The sequence below is a fragment of the Triticum aestivum genome, chromosome 2A, assembly GCF_018294505.1.
Source record: "Triticum aestivum cultivar Chinese Spring chromosome 2A, IWGSC CS RefSeq v2.1, whole genome shotgun sequence".
NCBI lineage: Eukaryota > Viridiplantae > Streptophyta > Magnoliopsida > Poales > Poaceae > Triticum > Triticum aestivum.
Window position 1 is genome coordinate 394,416,701 of NC_057797.1, and position 10,022 is coordinate 394,426,722.

The following is a 10,022-nucleotide window of genomic DNA, read 5'->3' on the forward strand; positions in this document are numbered from 1 at the left end:
TATCATATCTATCAGATCTCACTCTTGTAAGTGACCGAGAAGGGCTTGACAACCCCTTTATCGCGTTGGTTGCGAGGTTCTCATTTGTTTGTGTAGGTGCGTGGGAATTGAGCATGATCTCCTACTGGATTGATCCCTTGGTTCTCAAAAACTGAGGGAAATACTTACGCTGCTTTACTGCATCACCCTTTCCTCTTCAAGGGAAAACCAACGCAGTGCTCAAGAGGTTGCAATGATTGAGTATGATACCGTATGATATATTGTAATGCACTATGATACGATGCTATGGATCTTGCTTACAAGCGTCTTTGTTTTTCTCTTTTGCTTAAAAGCTTATTCTCTTCTTTTATGGCCACTATGCAAACCAAGATAGCAATTGTGTATATGCGGGAACAAACTTTTGGCACACGAGATGACATGATGATACCAATATGATATGGTATGTATGCAATGGAAGGACAGATCAATGATCACTAATGTGCACAAGTAGCATGGCCCGACAATACTCAAATGGCTAGTCTCAATAGGCAACTGACGCAAAATGGGCTAGGGGTTAACAATACAATGGCAAGGGAGAATGTACAATGATGTCATCAAAGTTACCGTCCCTTGCTTACGGTGGTGGTCAATGTCAATGATGACCTCGGGGCGATGATGAGTGGCGGTGTTCTCGATGTAAAATTGTTCCTAGTTAGCTGAAACAGCTTAGGAAACAGAAAAATCACAAAATCAAAATGTCAAATGTCAAATGTCAAATGGTGGGGTAGCAGGAATGCGGTGGTGGTTGCGGAAGTATCGGTGGAAACACAGTCAAAATGGGTTAAGTTGGGGTAGCGGAAGTGTATGGTGGTGGTTGATGAAGAAGTAACCATCCCTAAGTAGCTGAAACACCTTAGGAGACTCAAGCCACAACTCAATCAACCTCAAATGCAATGGGGAACAAAAAGGGTTAGGTTGCGGAAGTCGATGGTGGTTATGCAGATGAAATGGTGGAAGGCCTAGGAAAAGATGCCAAAGTTCCGAAAATTTGATGGAGTCAAATGGTGTTGAAACGTATCTAGATGGATGGGCGTGTCAATAGCTACTCAATGAGCTAAAGAATGCAAAAATCAAACTCCAGATGTGAAAGTTATGGGCAAAACGGTGAAACACGGGAGGCTGATGCTCCAGGGGTCGGACATCCGAGGGTGGGGGGCAGATATCCGGGGGCTGATGTCCAGAACCGTGCAGATTTTGTGCTCCAGGAGCCGGATGTCCGGCCGGGGACCCGGATGTCTAGCCTGATGGCCCGGATGTCCGGCCCGACGATTCCAGATCTCGTTTGGGGCGGAAATTTTCGAATTGGAGCGGAATTTATGATTCAGAGGGAAAAAGTTGACGGATTTTGTGGATGGAAATGGTGAGAAAGATGGGGGAAAGCTAGATCCACTTGAAACCAAGAAAATCCATGGATCAAAATCAAAAAAACATCATCAAACCAACAAATCACAAAAAACATTGGGGGCTATTTGATGGGGATTTTCGAATTTAGGACGAAATCAAGCAAAAGAAGGCTAGAAACAAGGGGCAGGGGCTCCAAATTCGTGATCAACGTGGCTCTTGATACCATATGATGTAGGGTAGAACCCTAGGGGCCGATCTTTCATGATTTGGAGGGGATCCCGCGAAGAACACGAGGGGAAAATCATGAGGGGAATGAGAGGAAACACTCAAATCAACAAGAAACAATCACACATGTGCTAGATCCAAGTACACATAGAGAGTTCACACAGTCCAAAGATAACAAAGGAAAGATACAAAGGTAGCTATTTCATCTCCGTGAGGAGGTCTTGAGGGGTCTTCCCATGAAGGGGTCTTGAATCCACTTGGAGGATCTTCCCCGTAGAGGTCGTGAACTACGATGTAGAAGGTATCAAGTGGATGAGCAAAGCTCTATCTCTAAATGAGCTATCACATTGCTAACCCTAGCTAGGAGGAAGTGGGGAGTATATATCATCTGGGCCACGAAGGGGTAAGTGGGAGAGAGTTTACATGGGCTCTCAGCCTGCAGCTGCGTAGGGGCACCAGATGTCCAATGGCGTATGCTCGAAGTCTCATCGTGTGGACACTTGGTGCTTGGGGAGTAGTCGTAGTGTACATGGGGATGATTGTAGGATGCTCCAAATCATGTAAATATAGAGAAGACAAAAAGGTAATAAAGTCTCACACGACGTGGCTAACCAACAGGCTATGGAGATGCCCGTTAGTTGATATCAATGCCCGTTACTAAGAGCTATAAGTGTATGAAATCTCAACATGAAAACTAAGTGGGTGTGCTTTTAACTCTATAATGAAAAATGCCCACTAGTATATGGAAGTGACATCATAGGAGACTCTCTATATGAAAAACACGGTGCTACTTTGAAGCACAAGTGTGGTATTTGCATGCCCCTTATCTCTTTGTCTTTTTTTCTTCTTTTTTTCCTTTTTTTCCTTTTTTGTCATTTTGTCTTTTTCTTTTTTTTTCTATCTCTTTGTCCGGAGTCTCATCCCGACTTGTGGGGGAATCATAGTCTCCATCATCCTTTCCTCACTGGAGAAATGCTCTAATAATGAATAATGATGGTCATCACACTTCTATTTACTTACAACTCAAAAGATATAAGTGAAACACATGAAGCATTCTATAAAGCCACACTCAAAAGATATAAGTGAACTGCAATGAGCATTCTTGTAACATCCCAAATTTTCAATTTGGATGTTATACATAGGTCATCATATGCATATCATATTTTATTTGCATTTTGTTTGTGATCCTAGAAATCTTAGGCCTCTTTTGGTTCATAGGGTAGGAAAATCATAGGAATAGGAAAGTCATAGCAAATGAGATGACATGTATCTCAAATCCTATGAGTAGGAATACGAAAGGAGATTCTCTTTGATTCACATCATAGGATTTTTTTTCATTGAGTCTAGGCTAATGTTTATTTTCCTATGAAATGTGGAAGATAGGAATAATTCCTCCACGGGAATAGGATTCCATTCCTACAAACCAAAGGGCTCTAAAGGAATTTTTCCTATAGAAATCATATCCTATGAAATTCCTACAAGATTACTCTAAACCAAAGGAGGCCTTAAGCAACTCAAGGACCCACGGAGAGAGTTCGGGGTTTTCATTTATTTTCATATTTGAATTTTCTCAAATTTGAAAATAGGATCATTTTGGTTTTAATAATTTTTCTCTCTAAAATATTTCCAATATTAAAATATATGAGTGGAGATAAAATGACTTATCCAAAATAAGAGGGGAATATGGGAGGAAAAATGTTAAAATCAAATAAATATTTTTATTTGGAATTTCTTTCTATTTTATTTGAATTAGAAAAATATGCATTTTTCAAAGTTGCGTTTTTAGGCCAGAAAAATGTTCACTTTGTTCTAAATATTTTATTTAGATGGCAAAAATTGCTTTTGGCATTTTAGAATTTTTTTATATTTTATTAGGATTTTTGTTTTCGATGGAATTTATTTTAAAAAAATCTTTCCTGCCCGACTAGGCCAAAGACCCAGCCGAGTAGGTCGCGGCCTAGCTCCCGCCGCCGCCATCCTCCCACGCGCCGCCGTGTGTGGCGCGGACGCCGAAGAGAGTCCGACCCAGACTCCCGCTCCTGTCGGCCCCCTCCCCAAGCCGCGACACCCCCGCCCTTAAATACCGCATCGCCCCGCCGCCTCTCCACCCGTCTCGAGCCACCACCCGCGCCGCCAGCCTGAGCCGCCGCTACTTCGTCATGCCGCCGCCGCCCAAGACGCCGCCGGAGCCGCCCCGCCTCGCCGTTGCTCAACATCGCAGTCGCCGGATCCCGCTATTGCCAGTTTTTCTTTGTTGGACCGGTAAAACCGACAAAACCGTCTCGGTTTTTTTCATTAGATCGGTTCGGTTTGGTTTTTTCGGTTTCGCTAATTAGCGAGCGTTCACCCGAACGTCTCTCTTTGCGAACATTTTCGTTCGTTCGTCTCTGCTAACGAACATTTGTTCGTTAGTCTCTTTTTTCGGCCAGGGACATATCCATGATTATTTTTTATCGCAGATTAGCCCCTAATCTTTAAACCCTCGCAACTTTTTAACCGTTTGTCCAACTCCAGTGAAACCAACACCAAAATATTCATATCAAACCCCTCTTTCCATTTAACCAACTTGAACATGATTTTGACAATTTAAAATTTGGATGCAAGCAGATTTTAATTTGAACTTCTTTTGGTCGTAGGATGAGTTTCGTAGCTCCGATTTGATTGATTCTTTTTGCAAATCAAAGCACCTAAGTTGAACTTTCAGTTTGGACTTTCTCATCTGAATTTTACCCTTGCATCTATGCTTGAGTGCTTATGTATGCTATTGTTTGTTTGCGATAGAATTTCCTAAGTGCGAAGCATGATACTACGAGTCTGTAGGGTTTGTAGACCGTCAGCAAGGCAAGTAACACTTTGATCATACCCCTTTTACTACCCAGTTTTTATGCCTTAGTTTCAATCCTCAAACACTACATGGTTAGGATTTGATAACGTGTGGGTATTGGGAAGTAGTTGATGAGGTAGAACCTATTGTCCTTTATTTAAACCCTGGGAGTTACTACGTTATGCTTACACTGCTATGCTATGCTCGTAGACATTGTTTGGTTTGAGTGATTCATGATAGTTGCGAGTATTATTATGAACTAAGGGTTTATTCAAGGTGGCTACTTTAACACACATCTGGGTGGATTATTTGTGGGCACCTGGGGAATCCAGTGTTGTCCAAGGAGATCCCGGGGAGGCGAAACTATAAGCCCCTATCTTTCTCTGTGTCCGATTAAAACTTTGAGCCCATTAATATCACATGAGTATTAGCAATTGTGAAAGATTAAGTGATAGTTGAGTATGTGGAGTTTGCTGAATCAAAGCTCTTACATAGACTCTTCCCGAAAATAAGATGAATTGCAATTGTTTGATGACTAAGTGCATGGCTTATTAGTTCTCAAGAAAGTTTATGATCTATATTTTAACACGTGAATAGCTTGTTACTTGATCAATAGAAGTTTTATGAGTTGAGCTACTGTTATGATACATAATGATGCTAGAAAAAGTGATTGGAACTATCATTGATCAAATTTATGCACTTGCTAGCATTCACACTTCATAAATTATTTCTTTTATCATTTACCTACTCGAGGATGAGCAGGAATTAAGCTTGGAGATGCTGGTACGTCTCCAACGTATCTATAATTTATGAAGTATTCATGCCATGTTTACAATAGTTTTATATGATTTTGGTATGATTTGATTAGAACTAACCCGGACTGACGCTGTTTTTAGCAGAACTACCGTGGTGTTGTTTTTGTGCAGAAATAAAAGTTCTCGGAATGCGATGAAAATCAACGGAGAATTTTTCTAGAAAATATAAAAAATACGGGAAGAAAAATCTACCGGAGGGGAGTCCCGTGGGCCCCACGAGGGTGGGGCGCGTGCCCACCCCCTGGGCACGCCCCTATGCCTCGTGGAGTTCCCGTGGGGCCCCTAACTTGTTCTCGATGCAAACCTCTCCTATAAATACCCAAACCTCCAGAAAATAACCTAGATCGGAAGTTCCGACGCCGCAAGCCTCTGTAGCCACGAGAAATCAATCTAGGCCATCTCTGGCACCCTGCCGGAGGGGGCCATCATCACCGAAGGCTATGGAGGAGGATCCTGGGGGGGACCATCATCACCATCAAGGCCAAGGACCAGAGGGAGAACCTCTCCCCATCCAAGGGGGAGGCCATGGCGGAGGAAGCACAAGGGGGAGAACCTCTCGTCCTCTCTCTCGGTAGTGCCGGAGTGCCATCGGGAGGGGAATCATCGCCGCGGTGATCATCTTCATCAACATCACCATCATCATCCCCATCCTCATCTCTTTTACGCGGTCCACTCTCCCGCACCCTGCTATAATCCCTACTTGAACATGGTGCTTTATGCCACATATATGATCCAATGATGTGTTGCCATCCTATGATGTTTTGAGTAGATATCATTTGTCTTTGGGTTGATTGATGATCTAGATTGGTACGAGTTGTATGTTTTATTTTGGTGATGTCCTATTGTGCCCTCCGTGTCGCGCAAGCGTGAGGGATTCCCGCTGTAGGGTGTTGCAATACATTCATGATTCGCTTATAGTAGGTTGCTTGAGTGACAGAAGCATAAACCCGAGTAAGTGGGTTGTTGTGTATGGGATAAAGGGGACTTCATGCTTTAATGCTATGGTTGAGTTTTACCTTAATGATCTTTAGTAGTTGCGGATGCTTGCTAGAGTTCTAATCATAAGTGCATATGATCCAAGAAGATAAAGTATGTTAGCTTATGCCTCTCCCTCATATGAAATTGCAATGACGACTACCGGTCTTGTTAACAATTGGCTAAGACAATTCCGCACACCGACCCATCATTATTCCACACTCGCTATTTATAATATTTAGTAATATATTCTAACTTTATGATAACAGCACCTACTTTTATGTTTTAGCTCTCCGATATCATGCAAAGTTATCCTCTTCATACTCACAACGTAGTTTTATTTCTTGTTTCTAGTTGGAAGCAAACGTTTGGTGTACGTAGAGTCGTATCAGTGGTAGATAGGGCTTGAGAGAATATTGATCTTAGCTTTAGCTCCTTGTGGGTTCGACACTCCATACTTATCAGTTCCACCTTTGGGAATTGCTATGATGATTCCCTGCACTTGGGGATCATCAAGCTCTTTTCTGGCGCCGTTGCCGGGGAGCAATAGCGTGGGGTTGATATTCTTGTGTGTGCTTGTTTCCTTTCTTCACTAAGTAGATTTTGTTTTTCCTTTTTGTTTCTGTTTAGTTGTGGGTGAAACATACCAAAAAATTATTTAAAAGAATGAAAATACAAAACAATTACTTGCCTCTCATGCCTAAAAAGTTTTTCAATAAGAGAAGTGATTGGAAGATTATGCATTGAAGAAATGAGGGTCAACCTTGAGCACTTGTGTTCATGCTCATGGAAACAATGTAAAAAAATTCATGGAAGCTTCTCTGAAAATAATTATCCCCTTGTATATATCCATTGTATTATAAAAATAATGTGCCAAGCTTCGGTTTTAAGATGATTAGATTCCTTGTTTACTATGTACAACACAAAAACAGAAACTTTGGCTGTAGCGCGTGATTTACATTTTTTTACTGGAAAGTCAGATGGGTCTGAAATTTTTTCACAATACTTATGTATAAAAAATTTAAATTTTCTTATCTTTTAAGAATTTTTTGGAGTTACAGAAGTTTGCTAAATTTCCAGATTACTACAGACTGTCCTGTTTTTGACAGATTTTGTTTTCTATTAGTTGTTTGCTTATTTCAACGAATCTATGGGTAGTATCGGGGGGTATGAACCATGGTGAAGTTGGAATACAGTAGATATAGTTCTAATATGAAATTGGAATTAGTTTGCAATAGTACCTAAAGGTGGTGATTTGCTTTATTATACTAACGGATCTCACAAAGTTTTTGTTAAACTTTTGTGTGGATGAAGTGTTCGAAGAACGAGGAGTTACCGATGTGAGAAGAATAAAGAGTGGCAAGATCTCAAGCTTGGGGATGCCCAAGGAACCCCATGTAAATATTCTAAGGATACTCAAGCATCTAAGCTTGGGGATGCCCCGGTTGGCATCCCATCTTTCTTCTTCAATAATTATCGATATACCTCGGTTTTTGTTTTGTTCACGTGATTTGTGTACTTTGTATTTTATTTTTCCTTTATGAAACATTCTAGTATGAGATAGCCCTTCATTGATTTATAGAATACTTCATGTGCTTCACTTATATCTTTTAAGTATGATCTTATAGAATTGCTCTTTGTGCTTCACTTAAATCTTTTGAGTCTGGTATAAAATGCTTCGTGTGCTTCACTTTTATATTTTGAGCTTGGATATGGTTTAGTCTATAATTAATTGTAGAATCCTCCATGAACTTCATTTATATCTTTTGGAGTATGAATAATACTATAATCTAAAGTGGATTTAGAAGAAGTTTGCTCCCACTATTCTGAATGAGGAGAATTTTGCTTATGTGGAGAGTAGTAAAATTTCTATGCTCGTAGATCATGAAAAGAATGCTTTATGTCATGGTTATATTGTTGAAATCATTCATGATGCTACTGAAAATTATTATGAGGGAGGAATGCATGCTTGTAGGAGTTGCAATAATATCAAGTTTCCTCTCTATGTGCTTAAAGTTTTGAAGTTATACTTGTTTTGCCTTCCTATGCTAGTTGATTCTTGTTCCCATAAATTGTGTGCTCACAAAATCCCTAGGCATAGGAAGCGGGTTAGATTTGAATATGCTAGCCATATTCTTCATGAATTCTTATCTTTTATGTGAGCATCATTGAAATCATCATGCCTAGCTAAAAGGCATTAAAGAAAAGCGCTTGTTGGGAGACAACCCAATATTCACCCTTACAGTTTTTGTGTGTTTACATGATTAAGCTACTGCAGTAATCATGTTTTATAGCTTTTGTTTCAATAAAGTGCCAAGAAAGACCTTTGGCAAGACTTGGATGAATGTTAATGTGATCTTGCTGTCAAAAACAGAAACTTTGCACTCACGAGATTAGCTGTCATTTTTTACAGAAGAGTGCGATTGAGTTGATTCTTTTTTTCAGAAGATTAATAGACAAATTCCTCACGTCCACCAATTTATTTCATAATTTTTGGAGTAGCATAAGTATGGTTGCTCTTCAGATTATTACAGATTGTTCTGTTTCTGACAGATTCTGTGTCCATTGCATAGTTTGCTTGTTTTCTATTTTCTATGGCTTATATTTCTCCATATAAATTGTAGAAATGATATGGTACAGTAGGCATTGTGAGAGAAAAATTATTAATCTTGTCTTTGACAGTACCAAAGTGAATGGTTTACTCTTTATCATACTAACCTATCTCACTAAGTTCTGTTAAGTTTTGTGTGATTGAAATTTTCAAGCTTTGGGTGAGACATCGATATGAGGAGAATAAGGAGTGGAAAGACCCTAAGCTTGGGGATGCCCAAGGCACCACAAGGTAATATTCAAGGAAGATTCAAGCGCCTAAGCTTGGGGATGCCCCGAAAGGCGTCCCCTCTTCTGTGTTCAAAACTATCAGTATACCTTACTTGGAGCTATCTTTTGCTTGGAGCATATTTTCAATTTTACTTGCTGTCTGAATAAAATCATTGGATCTGAAATCTTGAATGAAAAAGAATCCTCTCGTGGCTAGTTAATTATTTGACTACTCAGTGTTCTTCACTTATATCTTTTTGGAGCAGTTTGTCATTTACTCACGTGCTTCATGTATATCCTGTGAGTAAATGGTTGAATGCATTGAATATCATAAATCTGAATTTATATACGTTTCATATGCTTATAACATGGTGAGTAATGACTTCACACATAATAATTATAGGTAGTAAACTTATTCAAAGTTAGCAAACGCAGAATTGGTCACTTGAACAATTCAAGAAAGAATATTGAAGGAAGAGAGATTTCACATATAAATATACTATCTTGGACATCTTTTGCAATTGTGAGCACTCATTAAAATATGACATGCTAAAAGGTTGATGTTGGACAAGGAAGACAACTTAATTGGTTATGTTTTCGTATATCCGAAACGTTATATTGTCTTGGATCATCCAACATGCTGAGCTTGCCTTTCCCTCTCATGCTAGCCAAATTCTTTGCACCAAGTAGAGATACTACTTGTGCTTCCAAACATTCCTTAAACCAGTTTTGCCATGAGAGTCCACCATACCTACCTATGGATTGAGTAAGATCCTTCAAGTAAGTTGCCATTGGTGCATGCAATAAAAATTGCTCTCTAAATATATATGATCTATTAGTGTGAAGAAAATAAGCTTTATACGAACTTGTGATAGGGAAGAAATAAAAGTGACAGACTGCATAATAAAGGTCTTTATCACAAGAGGCAATATAAATGACGTTCTTTTGCATTAAGATTTTGTGCATTCAACCATAAAAGC